This window comes from Macaca mulatta, chromosome X, assembly GCF_049350105.2.
Source record: "Macaca mulatta isolate MMU2019108-1 chromosome X, T2T-MMU8v2.0, whole genome shotgun sequence".
Taxonomy (NCBI): domain Eukaryota; kingdom Metazoa; phylum Chordata; class Mammalia; order Primates; family Cercopithecidae; genus Macaca; species Macaca mulatta.
In genome coordinates, this window is record NC_133426.1 from 150,436,110 (window position 1) to 150,456,375 (window position 20,266).

Below are 20,266 nucleotides of genomic sequence, written 5' to 3' on the forward strand. Positions count from 1 at the left end.
GTAACCACAGTGTGCCTATGTAATGCAATGGTATGCAAGCATTGAAATAGTGGGTGTGGATGTTTATTTAAGAGTAATGAAAAATCTCCTGAAACTGGTTGTATTAATGGTTACTTACCTCTGTAAACATACTAAAAGCCATTGAATTGTACTCCATTAATGAGTGAGTTGTATGGCATGTGAATTATATACCAACAAGGCTATTACCCCAAATAAACGCCACATATAGAAAAATTAGGATATACTAGTAAAATTAATGGTGTTTAAAGAACTTAATTGATCAAAAGCAGTATACAAAACATTATGTACAATATAGTGTACTGTTTATAAAATGTAAAAGAAAAAATGAATGATAAGAAAAGTATTTTGAAATTGTAATCAAGAAAAGAACTCGAACATAAATCAGATTTTAATCACTAAGAAAATAAAATCACAATAAAGAAGATATTTTAAAATTATAAGATAATACTGTCAATAAATGTATGCTAATAAGTATAATTCCTAATTTAAAGTATAAGTTTCTAAACAAAATACAAATTATCTTAAAGCAAAAGGCTTGAAACAATGACAATGGAAAATATTGAAAAAGGTAATAAAGCATTACCAAAAATATAGCACTAGTTTCATTTGGTTTTACAGAGAATTAATTTAAAATTTTAAGATCGGATAATTAATATGCTGTGTAAACTCTTCTGTCACTTACAAAAATAACTAAGGTTTATATTTTGCTAAGCTAGTTTAAGACTAATACCATGACCTTATAGATATAATACAAAGTTGTACAGAGTAATTGTACACATGCTAATTTAAAATATATTTTTAACAAATCCCCCCAGCAAATCAAACTCATTTGTGTGTAAAACGATGCTATTCTATGGTGAGGAGTTTATTATTTCATCAATGAAAAAATAGCTTTATATTTTCTTTCATTAATATGTTACTATAATAAATCATATTTTATTATCTATAGTATAAATAGCATAAGGAAAAAGTAGCTCCACAGAAGAATATTAAAGACATTTTATTTAGCATTCATACCTGATGTTACTAACACTGAGCCCTTAGAATATGTTGGCCACGGTAGTAAACATTTTACATTTGTTACCTCATTTAACCCTTACAGTAACTCTATAAGATAAGGCACTATCAGTTCCTTTATTTCAAATGAAGAAAAAGGCTCAGGAGTCTAAGTCACTGAAAGTTCAACTAGGAAATGCAGAATTTCTCCATAGGCCGTACGCTTAGCCACAGTGCAAGTTTACCATAATCCAAGAGCCAACATTATTTTCATTGGAATAAAAGACAAGAAATAATATCCACCATCATCAGGATAATTTAATACTAGTCTGAGTGTATTGCTCAGCCAATAAGAAAAGAATCAGTAATTTACCTATTTGAAAATTGATGACAAAATAATCGTTATTTTAAGGTGCTATGATTAGATAAATAGAAAATGCAAAAGAGGCAACTACAAAATACTGCAAGTAACAGAAGTAAACTGGATGATTATAAACTAAATACACAAAATCAATAATTTCCTTATAAATGAGATATTACAGATTAGAAAATATAATAGAAATATATACTTGAAGAAACAATGAACTTGTAAAATAAAATTAAAAATTAATACAAATAACAGATAATATCTTAAGAAATTTTAGAAATTACTGAGAGACTTAAGAAATGGAAATTTAAAATTCCATCTTTCAGTATGAATTCACTTGAATATATGACTTTAATTCACCTTTATTGATTTTGAAACATAAAAAGTATTCTAAATGTCACCTAACATTACGTGAAGTTATTTTAAAAAGTAAAAACGAAGAGAAAACCTTCATGAATCATCACTGAAATACACAATAGGCAAATCAGAACAAGAGCAAATGTTTTGCTATAAGCCTAGATGTGAGTCCTTGACTAGATTATAATATCTAAATAATCAAGAATTTGTGTAAATATATTACATAAGAAAAGGTTATTTTAAATAACTACAAAATTAAAAATATAATAACTGTTTGCAAACACTATTAATAATTATTTTTATTCTGAAACCATATATCAGAATAAATAAAATTGAATTGAATAATTTAAAGTGAAAACAAACTTAAAAATCTATATTTAAAATTTAAAGAAATTATGTAATTGTAATATGAGACTGTGGTGTTAGGTTTTTCTTACGTTGCTATAAAGGAATATCTGAAACTGGGTAATTTATAAAGAAAACAGGTTTAATTGACTCACGGTTCTGCCGGTTCTACAAGCATGGTGCTATCAATAGCAACTGCTCAGCTTCAGAGTCGGCCTCAGGGAGCTTTCACGCATGGTGAAAGGTGAAGCGGGAGGAGGTATGTCACATGGCCAGAGCTGGAGCAAGAGAGAAGGGGGGATGTACCACACATTTTTAAACAACTAGATCTTGTGTAAACTCACTCATCACCAAGGAAATGTTGGTAGGCCATTCATGAGGGATTATGCCCCCATGATTCACACACCTCCCACTAGGCCCCAACTCCAACACCGAGGATTGTATCTGAACGTGAGATTTAGAGGAGACACCCAAACTTTATCAACTGGAATACAAATTAGAAAGTTATAGTCCTGTTAAAGTGTCTTATTGGTTTGGGAAATTGATGTGACAAGTAAGAAAGTTAGGATAGAACATGATTGTGTGAAAATTTAACGGTGATTTCCTTCTAATACCATTATATAAACATCATTTTTTATATAATTTTATTTTTAAATTTTCTACAATGCATGTATTTCTTTTCTGTTTAAAATAAACTTTACTGAGCTATGATTTGTATAGCATAAAATGCAGTCATTTTAAGTGTACAATTTGATTTATATTGACAAATGTATGCACATCAATAACTATAAAGAAAAAGATATTGAGTATTTCTTTTTTTCTCATAAAATTACCTCATGCTCTTTGCAGTGAATTCCTCACACATCTGAACAAAGGAAAATACTGGTCTCTTTTATCTTATTAACAATTTTACCTTTCTAAAACTGTACATAAAGGACATCACACTACATGCGTTTTTCATTTCAACTTCTTTTTTTATTTTTAAAATACATCCATGTTTTGTATATCAATAGTTCATTTATGTTTTTTTCTGGGTAACATCCTCTGTGTACTACTTTATAAGGCTGCCATAACAAATTACCACAAACTGTGCAGCTAAAAATAACAGAATTTTATCATCTGAAAGTTCTTGGAGAATAAAAGTCCAAAATCAATGAGTATGGCAAGTCCATATTGCCTCCAAAAGCTCTATCAAAATATTCTTTCTTGCCTCTTCTAGCCTCTGGGAGTTACCATCAATCCTTACTCTTCTTCAGGTTGTGGCAGCATAAATCTAATCTCAGCCTCTGTCTTTACATAGTCATTTTCCCTTTGAGTATATTGGTGTCGAAGTTTCCCTCTTCTTATAGGGACACCAGTCACTGGATTAGAATTTACCTTAGTCCTTCATGACCACATCTTAACTTGACTACATACGCAGAGATCCTATATCCAAATAAGATCCTATTCACAGCTTCTGGGTGGACATAACTTTGAAGGGGATACTATTAAATTCAGTACACATCATATGGATGCACCATAATTTATTTCTTCATTGATCAGTTATTTCCATTTTCTAGCTTTTACAGTAAATATGCTACTTGTGTAAACACTCTTGAGGAATAACGTGTTTGTTTGTTTTTCTTTTTTTTTTTTAATTTATTATTATTATACTTTAAGTTGTAGGGTACATGTGCATAACGTGCAGGTTTGTTACATATGTATACTTGTGCCATGTTGGTGTGCTGCACCCATCACCTCGTCATTTACATCAGGTATAACTCCCAATGCAATCCCTCCCCCCTCCCCCCTTTCCATCATAGGCCCCGGTGTGTGATGTTCCCCTTCCTGAGTCCAAGTGATCTCATTGTTCAGTTCCCACCTATGAGTGAGAACATGCAGTGTTTGGTTTTCTGTTCTTGTGATAGTTTGCTAAGAATGATGGTTTCCAGCTGCATCCATGTCCCTACAAAGGACACAAACTCATCCTTTTTTATGGCTGCATAGTATTCCATGGTGTATATGTGCCACATTTTCTTAATCTTTCCAACATTTATTTTAGGTTTGAGAGTACATGTGAAAGTTTGCTATATAGATCATTTTATCATCCAGATAATAATCCTAGTACCCAATAAGTGAATTTTCAATCCTCACCCTCCTCACACCCTCCACCTTCAAGTAGGCTGTGGTATTTACTGTTGCATGTTTTGTGTTCCTGTGTACTCAGTGTGTACCTCCTACCTATAAGTGAGAATATGTGGTATTTGGTTTCTTTTTCTGCATTAATTAACTTAGGATAATGACCTCCAGCTCCATCCATGTTGCTGCAAAAGACACAATTTTCTTCTTTATTATGGCTGCATAGTATCCCATGGTGTACATGTACCACATTTTCTTTATTCAGTCCACCATCAATGGGCATCTAGGTTGATTTCCCATTGTGAAGAGTGCTGTGAAGAACATATGAGTGCATGTGTCTTTACGTTAGAACTATTTATATTCCATTGGGTATATACCCAGGAACAGGATTGCTGGGTCAAATTGTTTTCCCTACAACATCACCAGAATCTGTTATTTTTTGACTTTTTGATAATAGCCATTCTGACTGTTGTTAGATGATACCTCTTTGGTTTTGATTTGCGTTTCTCCTATGATTAATGATATTGAGCATTTTTCATATGCTTGTTAGCCACATATATGTCTTCTTTTGAGAAGTGTCTGTTCATGTCCTTTGCCCATTTTTTAAATGGGGTCGTTTGTTTTTTGCCTGTTAATTTGTTCAAGTGTCTGATTCTGAATATTAGACCTTTGTTGGATGCATAGTTTGCAAATATTTTCTGTCATTCTGTAGATTGTTTTTTTTTTTTTTTTTTTTTTTCTGTTGACAGTTTATTTTACTGTGCAGAAGCTTTTTAGTTTCATTAGGTCCCACTTGTCAATTTTTATTTTTGTTGCAGTAGCTTTTGGAGAATTTTTTATGAAACCTTTGCCAGGACCTATGTCCAGGATGGTATTTCTTAGGTTTTCTTCTAGAGTTTTTATAGTTTTCGGTTTTACATTTAAGCCTATAATCCATCTTGAGTTGATTTTAGGATGTAGGGAAATGAAGTAATTCACTATCAATCCTCTGCATATGGTTAGCCAGTTATCACAGCACCATTTAGTGAATAGAGAATCCTTTCCCCATTGCTTCTTATTGTCAGCTTTGTTGGACATCTCAATATTCTTCTGCAGAAATAGAATGGGCCTATGATGTCCAATTCTATGTTCAATAGGCGCTGTAAAAGTGGGTATCCTTGTTTAATTCTGGTTCTTAAAGGGAATGCTTCTAGGTTTTACTTGTACAGTATTATGTTGGCAATGGGTTTGTCATAGATGGCTATTAGTATTTTGTGCTATCTTCCTTTGATGCCTAGTTTGTCAAGGGTTTTTTTTAACATAAAGGATGTTCAGTTTTATTGAAAGTCTTTTCTACGTCTATAGAGATAATCATGTGGTTTTTGGTTTTAGTTCTGTTTATGTGATGCATCAGATTTATTGATTTGCATATATTGACCCAACTTTGTATCCCAGGAGTGATGCCTACTTGATCATGGTGCATTAGCTTTTTGATGTGTTGCTGGATTAACTTTGTTTGTATTTTGTTGAAGAATTTTGCATCTAAGTTTATTGGGAAAGTTGACCTAAAGTTTCCTTTTTTGCAGTGTGTTTGACTGGTTTGGGTTTCAGAACAATGTGCGCTTTATGGGATGAGATAGGGAGGAGTGCCTTCTCTTCAACTTTTTGGAACAGTTTCGGTAGAATTCATACCAGCTCTTCTTTATATGTCTGGTAGTACTACTTGGCTGTGAATTCAACTGATCTTGTGCTTCTTCCGTTGATCGGCTTTTTATTAGTGATTCAATTTTAGAACTCCTTAGAGCTGTGTTTATGGTTTTAATTTACATTTGGTTAAATCTTGGGAGGTTTTGTGTCTCCAGGAGTTTATTTTATTCTTCTAGGTTTTCTAATTTGTGTGCGTAGATGTGATTGTAATTGTCTCTGAGTGTTTTTTGTATTTCTGTGTAGTCAGTAGTAATATGCTCTTCTCATTTCTGAATATTTCTATTTAAATCTTCTTATTTTTTCCCATTATTCTAACTAGAAGTGCATCAATCTTATTTATTCTTTCAAGAAACCAAGTTTTGGTTTTTTGCATCTTTTGCATTATTTTTCCCATCTTAATTTCCTTCAGATCTTCTCTGAATTTGGTTATTTCTTTTCGTCTGGCAGATTTGGTGTTGGTTGCCTCTTATTTTTCTAGTTCTTCTAGGTGTTACGTTAGGTTGTTAATTTTAGATCTTTCTAACTTTTTGATGTAGGCATTTAGTGTCATAATCTGTCCTCTTAACACTATTTTTGCTACACCCCAGAGATTCCAGTATGTTGTATCTTTGTTTCCACTAGTTTCAAAGAATTTCTTGATTTCTGCCTTAATTTCATTCTTTACCCAAAGTAATTCAGCAGCAGGTTGTTTAATTTTAATGTAATTTTATAATTTTCTGAAATCTTATTGCTATTGATTTCTATTTATATTGCACTGTGGTCTGAGACTGTGGTTGGTGTGACATCAGTATTTACGAATTTGTTGAGAACTGCTTTATGACTAACCGTGTGGTCAATTTTAGGGTATGTGCCATGTGCAGATGAGAAGAACGTATATTCTGTTGTTTTTGGGTGGAAGGTTTGGTAGAGGTTAGGTCTATTTAGTCAAGTATCAAATTTGGGTCCTGAACGTCTTTGTTAGTTTTCTGCTCTGATAATTTTTCTAATTCCTTTACTGGAATGTGGAAGTCTCCCAGTTTTACTGTGTGGTTATCTAAGTCTATTTGTGTGTCTCTAAGAACTTGTTTAATGGATCTGGATGCTCCTGTATTGGGTCCATATATAGATAGAATAGTCACATATTTTTGAATTGAACATTTTATCATTATGTAATGCTCTTCTCTGTCCTTTTTGATGATTGTTGGTTTAAAGTCTCTTTTGTCTGAAATAAGAGTAGCAGCCCTTGCTCATTTTTCCTTTCTGTTTGATGATAAATTATTATCCACCCCTTTACTTTGAGCTTATGGGTGTCATTGTATGTCAGATGGGTCTTTTGAAGGCAGTATACAGTTATGTTTGGCTGCTTTATCCAACTTGTCCCTCTGTGCCTTTTAGGTGGAACATGTAGCCATTTACATTGGATGTTAATATTGATACCTGCGGATTTAATTCTGTTATTGTGTTGTTAGCTAGTTGTTATGATGACTTGACTGTGTTGTTCATTTACATTGTCAATGGTTCTTGCAATAGCTAGTTAGGGCCTTTTGTTTCCAAATTTAGTACTCCCTTAAGGAACTCTTATATGGCAGTTCTGGTGGTAACAAATTCTCTCATCATTTGCTTGGTCTAATAAATATTTAATGTTTCCTTCACTTATGAAGTGTAGTTTGGCTAGATATGAAATTCTTGGTTGAAATTTCTTTTCTTTAAGAATGCTGAATATAGGCCCCCAATCTCTCTTCTGGCTTGTAGGGTTTCTGCTGAATGGTCCATTGTTGGCCTGATATTTTGTTTCTCTTTTTTCTTTTCTTTTCTTTTCTTTCTCTTCTCTTCTCTTCTCTTCCTTCCTTCCTTAATTCCTTACTCCATCCCTCTCTTTCCTTTCTTTCTTCTTCCTTCCTTCCTTCCTTCCTTCCTTCCTTCCTTCTTTCCTTCCTTCCTTCCTTCCTTCTTTCTTTCTTTCTCTTTTTTCTTTCTTCCTTTCCTTTCTTTCTTTCCTTCTCTCTTTCTCTCTTTCTCTGTATCTTCTCTCTAGTTCCCACTAATATTTTTTTCTTTTGCTCTGAACTTGGAGAATCAAGGACTATGTGTCTTGGGAATGGTCATCCTATATAGTATCTCACAGGGGTTGTCTGAGTTTCCTGGATATGAATGTTGACCTCTATAGTAGTGTTGATGAAAGTCTTGTGTACAATATCCTTAAATATGTTTTCCAAGTTGTTTGCTCTCTCTCACTTTCTTTCAAGGACACCAATTGAAGCAGAAGATATAAAAAGAGAAACAAGTTTTTCTGTAGTAGGCTGACTCACTCCAAGACCCAGGGAAGGGCAGGGCTCTGTTGAGGCTTTAATAGCACTGTCTGCAGAGCTGGGGCCAAGAAGGGATTGGCCCCAGAATCTCTCCCTCCCAACCCGGAGCAAGGTTGGGAAAAACAAGTTTTTCTCTTTCAGCTTCCACTTTCCCCCTTACTATTCTCACAATTATCTTTGCAAGTTTTGTAAGTTCCTGTTTTTCCCTTCTGTGCAGCACAGTGAAGGTCACTAGATATGTCTGAGTTGCAACACCTGGCTTGAGTTGTAAAACCTGTCCCTGTTTGATAAACTGCCTTTGTTCTGCTTCTGTAAGCTTGCTTACCCACCTTACAGGTTTCATGTTCTTTTCAGATGCATATATAAAAGTCGAGCCCTGTCTTTGTTCAGGGCTCAGCCTTTGGATGTTAGTTCGCTGAGCCAGTGGTCACCTAAATAAAATCCTCCTGTTCCACACATTGGTCTGTCCAGTCCCTCAGTTCCCACAACACAATGACCAGTGAGTCATAGGTTTGGTGTCTTTATATAATCCCATATTTTTCAGAGATTTTAATCATTCTTTTTATTCTTTTTTCTTTATGATTGTCTGACTGAGTTGATTCAAAGAACTGATGTTTTGAACACTGAGATTCTTTCCTCTGCTCATTCTTTTCTATTGTTGATATTTCTGATTGTATTATACAATTCTTATAGTGACATTTTCAGCTGTATCAGATAATTTTTCTTCTATGACTAAAATTTGTTCTTATATGTCTAAGAACCCTTTGCCTACCTCAAAGTCAGCAACATCTTCTTATAATTTTTTCCAGAAGCTTTTAATTTGAGTTGTTATATTTAGATCTGTGATGCATTTCAAGCTCATTTTTATATATGTAGTGAGATAAATGTAAATATGTATTTTCTTATCTACAGATATCCTGTTTTTCTCAGCACTATTTGTTGACATATTATTCATTCCATACTTAGCTACCTTAGCACCTTAGTCAGAAAATCAATTGATCATATACAGCAGTTAAATATTGAGCCTTCAGTTTGCTAATGTAAGTATTACAACTTTGGGCTACTTTTTCAAAACTGTTTTTCTGCATTATAGGTGTTTTGCTTCTTATAAGTTTCAAATCCACTTAAACTTTTTTTTTAAAATCCTCATGATTGATGTGGGATTACAATAAATCTATTTAACATTTTATGAATATGGGCATCTGAACAATATTGAACCTTCAAATTCATGGATACAATATCCCTTCCCACTAATTTATGGCTTTTTAACTTTTCTCAGCAAGGTTTATGTGTTACAGGGTATAATTTTTGCATGTATTTTGTTAAATTCATATCCAATTGTTTCATATTATGTTATTTTGAGTGATACTTTAAATCTTTTTCCAATTGTTTGTTACTAGTAAGCAAAAAATCTATTTTTTCTATATTTTCATACTGTATCCTGAATATGTGCAAAAATCATTTACTAACATTAGTAGATTTTCTGTGCATATTTTAGTATATTCTACATCTATGATCATATAATCTTCATATAAGGAGAGCATTAATTCTTGCTTCTCAGGCTGAGGCCTTTCATATTTTTTCAACCTTGTCTTACTTGTTATAGCTTTCATTACGATTTTGACTTCAAATGGTGTGCACAGATACCCTTTTCTTGTTCCCCAGTTTAGAGTTCAGTTTTCACCAATAAATATGATATAAGTTGAAGGTCTTCTTAGATGTTATTTATCAGATAAAGGAAATGCACTTCTAGTTTTCTGATTTTTCTCCACTTCTCTGTTCATAGTGAATCACATTGATTGATTTTCAAATATTAAACTGATATTAAATTCCAGGTAAAAAAAATCCACTTGGTTATCATGTAGTATACATTTTATATATTGATGGATTTTGTAGCCTAATATTTTATGCTTTTTTGCGTCTATATTCATAACAGACATTTTTCTGTAGTTTTCTATTATAATTTACATATCAGATTTTGACGTCAGGACAATGCTGGATTTCTACTGAGAGTTGGGAAGTGCTCTCTCTTCTGCATTTCCTGATAAAATTATTTACTTTTTAAAATATCAATTAATTATATTTAAGCTTTGGCTTCTTTAGATAAATAATGTAACTAAAATTGTAATAGAAGATATGTAGCTTTTAACTGTCATTCATTCTTTGAAATATTTGGGTTATATAACAATTATTACTGTTATTATTATTGTACTATTACCAACTTCTTCAAATGGTAAAAAAAAACAAAAAACCCACATTTTATTTTATTTATCTTGTTTCAGCTTCACTATGGTATAATTAGCAAAAAAAACTATATATATTTGAAGCATATATGATATTTTTATATATGTATAAATTGAGGAATGACAGGATCAAGCTAATAAACATATCCATCACCATATATACTTATTTTTTGGTGTTGAAGACATATAAGATCTACTCTATAAACAATTTTAAAGTATACATTACATAACTATTAACTACAGTCACCATGCTGTACAATAGTGCTCTGGAACTTATTCATCATTCTAAGTCTTTGTACTCTTTGACCAAAATCTCCCCAGTCAAACTCATTGTTTAACTGGCAGTTTATATTTATAGCTATAATGTATAAAACTGTTATGAATATTCTTGCTCATGTCATGGTGAAGATAAGAACTCATTTCTCTTGTAGTGAAATTGCTGGTTCACCAGATGTATGTATTCTTAGATATAGTAGAAACAGCCAAAATGATTTCTGAAAAACTGACAGCAATTTATATTTCCACTGGCAAAATATGGGATTGTAAGTTCCTTTACATCCTTGTCAACATATGGTATTATTTGTCTTTTTAATTTTAGTCATCAGTAGGTCTGTAGTAGTGTCTCATTGTGATTCTATTTTCATTTGATTAATGATTAGTTGTGTTGATCATCATCCTATGTACTTATTGGTATGTACATATCATTTTCTGAAAGTCTTGTTTAGGTTCTTTTACTATGTTATATTTATTTATTTATAGACAGAGACTAGACTCACTGTCACCCAGTCTAGAGTGCAGTGGCATGATCATAGTTTACTGCAGTCTTGAATTCCTGGGATAAAGTAATCCTCCTGCTTCAGCCTCTGGAGTACACATCACCAAGCCTGGCTAATTTTTATTTTATTTTTTTAAAGAAAAGTACTCATTATGTTGCCCAGGATGGTCTCAAACTTCTGGACTCAAGCAATTCTCTCACCTCAGCCTCCCAAAGTGCTGGGTTTACAAGCCTGAGCCACTGTATCCAGCCTACCTTTTAGTTTTAAATTTAATTGCCTATCTTGTTTTTAATGACTTCCAGGATTTCTTTATCTATTCTAAATAAAGTGTTTTGTTAAATGCATATTTTAATAATCTTCTTCTGTATGTGGGTTTATGGTCCAAAGAATAAAAGTTGTAACTTTCAACATCGTCTGATATACTGCTATAGTTTACAATAGCTACAGTAACTTGCTTTAGAGATTGCATGGTATATCTTTTCCATCCTTTCTCTTCCAGACTTTCTGTGTTGTTGTAGTTAATATTTGTCCTTTTTAAACAGCATATAGTTGTATTTTTTAATTGTTCTGACAGTTTGCTTTTCAATTAGAGTGTTTAGTACATGTACATTTAAAGCAATTACTAACATAGGTAGGTTCAAGTCAACCATTTTGCAACTTGTTTCATTATTTCTCATTCATTTTTGGTAAATTTATTTATTTTCAATTAATCATACACTCATATAATTAGTTCTCTTATCTTGTTTTACTTATACATACCTTTATTAATTTTTTATTAACATCTTTAGGTTACAGAACGCATGCCTAGCTATTATAATCAACCCTTTTTTAGTACTGTTAATATTTTTATAAAACTGCAAAAATTTTGCAAAGCATATATAACTATTTACACTGTTTCATGCCTTTTGTGATATTTGTCATATATTTATATACATATTTATTATAAATCTACCAAGATTTGGTTGTTTTCATGTTAAAAATATTATCACAATATTATTTTATCATTATTTATATGTTAAAGCTTCTAATACTCTTCTTTTTTTTACTCTGATTCTGTTTTTCATGTGGTATCATTGATTTTAGCTTAAGAAATCCACTTACCAGTTCTTCTGCTGATAAATTATCTCACCAATATTTTGTTTGAAAATGATTTATTTAACTTTCAGTTTGAATGATATTTTTATTGGGGATATTATCATAGATTGGTAGGTCTTTATTAGGATTTTGTTTTACTTAGCATTTTAATAATAACTTTCCATTGTCTTCTGGCTCCATTTCTTATAGAAAATAATCTAGCCATTAGTATTACTGAGGCTCATTTGAAAGTAACATTATATGTCACTTCCCAAACCACAGCTATTTTTTTTAAGGTATGTTTTTTCACTTTGACTTCAGCTTATAGTAATTTGACTAAGCATATACACGCGGTTCTCTTTGTTTTTATTTTGATTGGGGTTCACTTGGATTCTTGAATTTGTGAATTGAAGTCTATAAATTTTTGGTATTACATATTCAAATATTACATCTGCTCTATTTTCTCTCTCTTCTCTTTCTGTAACTCTAACAACATATATGTTAGATACTTTAATGTGCTCACATTTTCCTTACACTGTGTCCAGTAAAAAAAAATCCTTATTGCCCTGTGCTTCACATTGACTATTTTCCATTGATATCTTTTCCATTTTACTAATTTGTCTTCTGCCATGTCCTGTCTGCTGTTAAACATATTTTATATGGCCTAAGTTGAGACATTGTGTTTTTAATCTCTAGATTATTTATTTGGTTATTTCTCATAGAATCCAATTATTTAAGTTCTCATACTTTCCATTATTTTATTGACTATTTTAATTGTTTTATTTCATGCAAAAATAACTTTAATTTTAAAGCCTGTGTGGTAACACAACTATGGTAATGTACTGTAGTTGTGATATGGCTTGAAGGTGTCTCACTCCAATTCTCATCTTCAACTGTAGCTGTAGCTCCCATAATCCTCATTTATCATGGGGGAAACCAAGCAAGAGGTAATTGAATCATGGGGTGGGTTTTTCCAGTGCTATTCTCATGATAGTGACTGTTTCATGAGATATGATGGTTTTATAAAGGGCAGTTCCCTTGCATATGCTCTCTTGCTTTCCATCATGTAAAACATGCCTTTGCTCCTCCTTTGCCTTCTGCCATGATTGTGAGGCCTCCCCAGCCATGTGAATCTGTGAGTCCTTTAAACCTCTTTTTCTTCATAAATTTCCCAGTCTTGTTATTTCTTCATAGCAGTATGAGAATGAGCTAATAGAGTAAATTGGTACCAGTAGAGTGGGGTACTGCTATTAAGATACCAAAACATATGGAAGCAACTTTGGAACTGGGCAACATGCAGAGGTTGAAAGAGGTTGAAAGGGCTCAGAAGAAGATAGAAAAATGTGGGAAAGTTTGGGACTTCCTAGAGACTTGTTGGATGGCTTTGACCAAAATGCTGAGAGTGAAATGAACAATAAAGTCCAGGCTGAGGTGGTCTCAGATGTCGATGATCTTGTTGGGAACATCTAGCTAGATTTCAGAGGATGTATGGAAATGCCTGGATGTCCAGGCAGAAGTTTTCAGCAGAAGTGGAAAGTAATGTGAAAGTACCCAGGAGGGAGGCTGTACCCTGCAAAGTCTCAGGGACAGAGCTGCCCAAGGCTGTGGGAGCCCACCTCTTGCATCAGTGTGACTTGGATGTGGGACCTTCAGTCAAAGGAGGTCATTTTGGAGCTTTAATATTTGTCTGCCCCACTGAATTCTGGACTTTCATGTGGCCTGTAGCCTTTTCGTTTTGCCAATTTTTCCCATTTGGGTGTATTTACCCAATGACTTTACCTCCATTGTATCTAGGAAGAAACCAACTTGCGTTTGATTTTACAGGCTTACAGGCAGAAGAGACTTGCCTTGTCTCAGATGAGACATTGGACTGTGGACTTTTGAATTAATGCTGAAAGCAGTTAAGATTTTGGGGGACTGTTGGGAAGGCATGATTGTGTTTAGAAATGTGAGAAAATGAGATTTGAGAGGGGCGAGGGGCAGAATGATATGATTTGGCTGTGTCCTCAACCAAGTACCATCATGAATTTTAGTTCCCACAATCCCTACGTGCCATGGGATAGACCTGACAGGACGCAACTGAATCTCGGGAATGGGTTTTTTCTCGTGCTGTTCTTATAACAGTGAATAAGTCTCATGAGACCTGAAGGTTTTATAAAGGGCACTTCCTCTGCACACACTCTCTTGCCTGTTGCCTTCTAAGGCTTGCCTTTGCTTCTCTTTTGCTTTCCACTGTGCTTTTAAGGCCTCCCCAACCATGTGGAACTGTGAGTCCATTGAACTTCTGTTTTTTTTTTTAATTAAATTACTGCGTCTCAGGTATTTCCTCATAACAGTATAACAAACTAATACAACTTGTTTACATTGTCCTTTTTATTGGGTTCGAGACATCAATGTTTGCATTTTACCTACCCAGCAAGAAAATAGATCGACACAGCTGTTCTAGAAAATAATGTGGCAAAAATAAGTAATATTGTAATAATAATATTTAAAATATCTATATCATTTAATTTACTACATGCATTACCAGGAATATAATTAATGAAAATTAGTAGAATTATTTAAAAAATATTTGAGTACGTGTATATTCACTGCAGCACTGCTAATGTAATTTTAAAGTAGAAAGCAATGGAAATGTTCAAGAAATGAATAAATAAATACACTATATTCCATTCTTGTAATCAATTACTGTCTGGTCACAAAAATTACACTTTCAACAATTATTAAGAAAGATAAGCTTGCTGTCACATATTATATAAAGCATCAGGATATACACTGTATGACTATACATGCATTTATCTACAACTGTATATGAGCTGGATCACTTCATCTTTTTAGAATAAAAATAAATTGATTTACAACAACTTTCTTTTTATCTTTGGAAAGTACAAAGATCTCCTCAAGCTTAACAGGTACTAATTTTTTTTCTGACATTTATGATTCTAACATTTTTATCCTAATGATGTCTCAATCTCATTTGCATCTCAATTTCCATGGATATTTTCTTTTATCTGCTACACACAGACAGACAAACAACTAGAATAAAACATATTAACCTTTATCACTGAATTTATTTAAAAAATATTCAACTATTTTTATTTCATTCATTATACTTGTCAATCATTTTACGATGACACTATTATATTGTAATCAAAATATTCTTTAGCGGTGGCTCAAGCCTGTAATCCCAGCACTTTGGGAGGCCGAGACGAGCGGATCACGAGGTCAGGATATCGAGACCATCCTGGCTAACATGGTGAAACCCCGTCTCTACTAAGAAATACAAAAAACTAGCCGGGCGAGGTGGCGGGCGCCTGTAGTCCCAGCTACTCGGGAGGCTGAGGCCGGAGAATGGCGTGAAACCGGGAGGCGGAGCTTGCAGTGAGCTGAGATCCGGCCACTGCACTCCAGCCTGGGCTACAGAGCGAGACTCTGTCTCAAAAAAAAAAAAAAAAAAACCAAGAAGAAAGTATCATTGATGGGAACTATGAAGAAAATCAGTTAATTGAAAATATTTACTAGTTGGTAGTTTTAGTCAAATTAACCTAAGAATCTAATTCATGATTTACATAACCAACTAGACAATTTAATCAGAAATAATTAATGTAGTAGCAAAATGGAAACACACATTCCCCATCAGTTAGTCAGGTATGGTTTCTGAAAGCACAGACACAGGAAAAAATCTTCATTATTTACACAAGCACAGAAAGTGAGCATAAGCAAATACACACATGCATACACACACACACATGCCTTTTATGAATTAATCAGGCATGAAAAGTGTAACATGTGTGTATCTTATACCTTTGCCACGATCATACTGTAACCATACACAAAGATACATGCATAAAAACACACATAAAATTTCTCTGGTACTTTTGCATACATAGTTGTTACCATCGGAACTAAAGGAACTTCTTAAGCATTTCAATATGCTACAATCAGAGGTATAAAGTTTGAATGTATTCTGTAGTCATATTTTTAATTCTGAAGTAAACTGCGAATCTACACATTTTCTCACACAAATTCGAGAAAGAGTGCCTAGAATTCAGCAGGGTTTTGAAAAAACCTACCATAGGTTATTTTTTCAGATAATTGAGCATTAAAGTATTCTCTGGGATTTATAGCACAATTTTTTTTTGTAGTAAAACAACTTTAAAAAACAGTAAATTAGTAAACATATATTGTAACTAAGTATTTTACAAGCACAAATTTTAAAATAAATAAGGAAATATTTCTAAAGGTTTGCCTGTTTAACCATTGCCAAATGAAATGACATTTCTCACTTTTTTCACGAAAAGATAGAATGAGCAAAATTAGAGCTCAAGAAAAATTAGTTGATTGAATGATCTTAAAACGGAAAAACAGTTGCATTCTGACACCACATGCCCAGAAACTTAAACAATGACATCAAAATTCTATCAGCTGATGTGATATGTTTGTAAAAACAGCGTAAACTAAAGTAAGGAAATATATGAAACCAGGATTTATTATTGCTATCTACATACGAGGCAATATAAAATGTGCTTCATGTGACTTGTCTCATTCAATTTCACAGTAACCCTACAGTTAAGATACATTATTATCCAAATTTTATAGTAAAAAATGAAGACTTATAAAGGTTCAGTTTCTTTTTCAAGGTCAAAAAGCTAAAAGTGACAAAGTTGGAATTTGAACCCAGGTTATCTCTGATTTAAAAGTTTTTTTCTGCTATGGAAATCTCCTCTGTAATACAGTAAGATATAACAAAATTATCTTTGTTACTATTTCTTTTGCTAACCATAAACCTAAAGGGGTAGAGGAATATAAACATTCTCAACGTACATCCAATACCTTTAAAATACATTTTTTCCATACATACATATACACACATACACACATTATTCTTTTTAACTCTTAAACTTCCTTTCTGTCAGTCTCATCTTTTTGAAAATTAAATAGGTAGATAAATTAGACAAAGAGAGCACGAAAGAGAGAGAGAGAAAGAGAGAACAGAGAGAAACTCTTTCTGAGTTTGGCATTCTAGTAGGAAGAGGTTAGATTAGATTAGATTCTACTTCATTCTTTAATCCCTGCAAGCATCACTTCCACAGGACTCCTGATGCATGGGTATTCAGCATTAGAACGCACACTTTCTGGGACTTTATGCAGCCACTTGTTCCAATACTATGCACTATTAGAAAGTTATTCCTTAAATTGAATAAAATTTTTCTACCCTATGACTTTCATCCCTTAATGTTAGTTATTCCCTCTGGGCCTACAGAAAAAAGTCTATTCTCTCTTCTACATAATAGCTCTTCAAATATTTCAACACAATTGGCATGGTTCTCCTGAGTTTTCTCATCCCCAGGCTAAACACCCACAGAAGATTATACTGTAGCATTAACATCTCCACCTTGCATTTCTCTACACACCCACATGTCTTCTCCTTTGTTCCTTTTCTCTAAAACAGTGGGAACAATGAAAAATTATGACATATATGAACTGAATTACATAATCTCAGTCACCTCCTACTTCACTCCCCCACATAGCTTCTTTGTAGACCTTCCACGTAGTGAAGTGCTGCAGCATTTAGAGGAAAGAAATCATTCGGGAATCATTTGTAAACCAACAAGGTTTATTTTAACCCTAAAAGTCATAGAGATAGAAAAAGACAAGCACATTCTAGAATTGACCATTATTCCCATCGAAGCTATTCATGGTAGCAAAGACTAAATATATGAAAATATTTGATATTTTAAAAATTGTAATGAATTTACAAAATTTACAGGAGCAGATACAGTAACAGGAATCAGCCACGTTGCTACAAGTATATTTTAGAATCAGATTTCCATTTGAATTTCAATTATGCCATTTACTAGCTGTGTGTTCCTTAGACTTTACAAGTAGTATCTGAGTCACAATGCCTTTACAAAGAGAAAATAATTCTTAACTCAGATGTTTACTGTAAAGATATAAACAAACCTATGTATAGCAGATTGGAACAAGTTCACTTTATTTGAAAGCATAGAAATGAAAATATTGACATAAGCAAATGAATGGTTTACTCCATCCCAAGGTTTAGGTCAAATATGAAACAAAAAGGTTATTCAACAAAGAACTTCATAATGTTAAAACGAGGAGCTTCCTAGAACCCTGACAGTCAATCAAGGAATTTTAGTGCACTCAATAAGTAAATTTAATCCACACATTAACTTCTGTTCCCAATTGAAATCCTACTAAAATGACATTAAAGTATTTAAAGGCAGAAATCTGTAAGGTCAAAGAAAAGAGAGGAAATGACAGCTGACAAGAAATGAAACACAATTTTAGAAGCTGGAGAGCAGATAGACAAGTGGAAATTGACTTAGCAGTCCAGGGAAAGTTAAGTATCTGCAGGGGGAAAGGCCAAAGAGAAAAATCAATCTGTGCTGTAGCACCCCAGAGAGAAAGACTCCGTTTGCAGACATCCATCGCCTCTAAGACAGAGATGTAGATGGCAATAAAAATAAAATTAGCTCTTTTCTGTTCCTTTCACACTTTGCTTGGTAATCTACTCAGCTAAATATTCACGTTTATCATTTACGAATTCTACTTTCCACAAAAATAGAACATAATTAAGACAGGTTCTCAGTCATTTTATAAAATCTATAATCTTTCTTCCAGTTTCCACTAGCGTGTTTCTCTTTCCCATCTCAGATATCACCAGAAGCATTTTTAACATTCATAGATCTAACAACAGTCTTTATGATGTTGTATATGTATTATCTAACATGGTAGAAACTTTCCCTACAGCTCTTCTCTTGTCTTTCTAAGCCCTCATCATAATCACCTCTAACATACTTGTGATGATTCATTTTATGTGTTAACTTGATTAGACCATTTGACTAAACATTATCCTGGATGTGTCAGTGAAAGTGTTTCTGGAATGAGATAAATATTTGAATCACTTTGGCAGTTACCAGAGATTGGAAGAGCTGGGTAGATGGAGACAGGGGAGATTGTGTTCAGGGATACAAAGTTTCAGTTAGACAGGAGAAATAAGCTTTAGCAATCTATTGCACAGAATGATGATTATAATAAATAATAATTCATCATATATTTTAAACTTGCTGAGTATATTTCAAATACTTAAACAATAAAAGTATATGAGGTGATAGATTTTCTAATTAGCTTGATTTAATGATTCCACAATTTAAACACATATCTAAACACCATAGTGAACCCCATAAATATATACAATGATTATTTGTCGATTTAAAATAAAATACACCTATTTAAATAAAAAAAATAACATTTGAATCTGTAGAGTGAGTAAAGAAGATTGTCCCCTCTAATGTGAGTAGGCCTCATCCAATCAAGTGAAGGCCTGAATAAAACAACATGGCTGATGAAGAGGGAACTCATTCTGCCAGATTGATTAAGCTGAAACATTGGTCTTTTCCGACTTTTGGACAGAAACTGAAATATCGTTATTCTTGGGTCTCAGCCTGCCAGCTTTCAGATTTGAACTTTCACCAGAGGCTCTCCTGGTTCTTAGGTCTTCAGACACATAACAGAACTACACTTCGTCTCTCTTGGATCTTAAGCTTGCAGACTACAGATCTTGGGATTTTTCAGTCTCCATAATCATCATGTGAGCAAATTTATTTTATATATATGAAAGCTGTAAGGAAGTATTATTAATTCAGTGGCTTCAAACAACAGAAATTTATTGTCTCACAGTACTGTAATCTAGATGTCTGAAACCAAAGTGTCAGCAGGGTTCCTTTTTGTTTTTTTTAGACAGGGTATAAGTACAAATTTTTCTATGCTACTGTACTAGCTCCTGGTAATGACTAGCAAGCAATCTTTGGTGCCCCTTGTCTCACAAATGTATCACTTCAACTCTGCCTCCATCTCCACATGGAATTCTCCCTGTATCACTGTGTCTTCATATATCTATCTTTTTAAAAAGACACCAGTCATATTGAATCTGGAACCCAATCTACTTTAGTATAACTTCATCCTATCTAA

General features: G+C 33.2%; 1 long non-coding RNA gene across 2 annotated transcripts in view; it reads right to left on the minus strand.

The window, feature by feature from the left end:
• The window catches only part of LOC144338700 (uncharacterized), a 320,354-nt gene that overhangs the window by 63,535 nt on the left and 236,553 nt on the right, over window positions 1-20,266 (minus strand). For both annotated transcript variants that reach the window (XR_013412995.1, XR_013412996.1), the window contains exon 2: window positions 2,242-2,364. This is a non-coding gene — a long non-coding RNA (uncharacterized LOC144338700). The remainder of the gene's footprint in view (window positions 1-2,241; window positions 2,365-20,266) is intronic.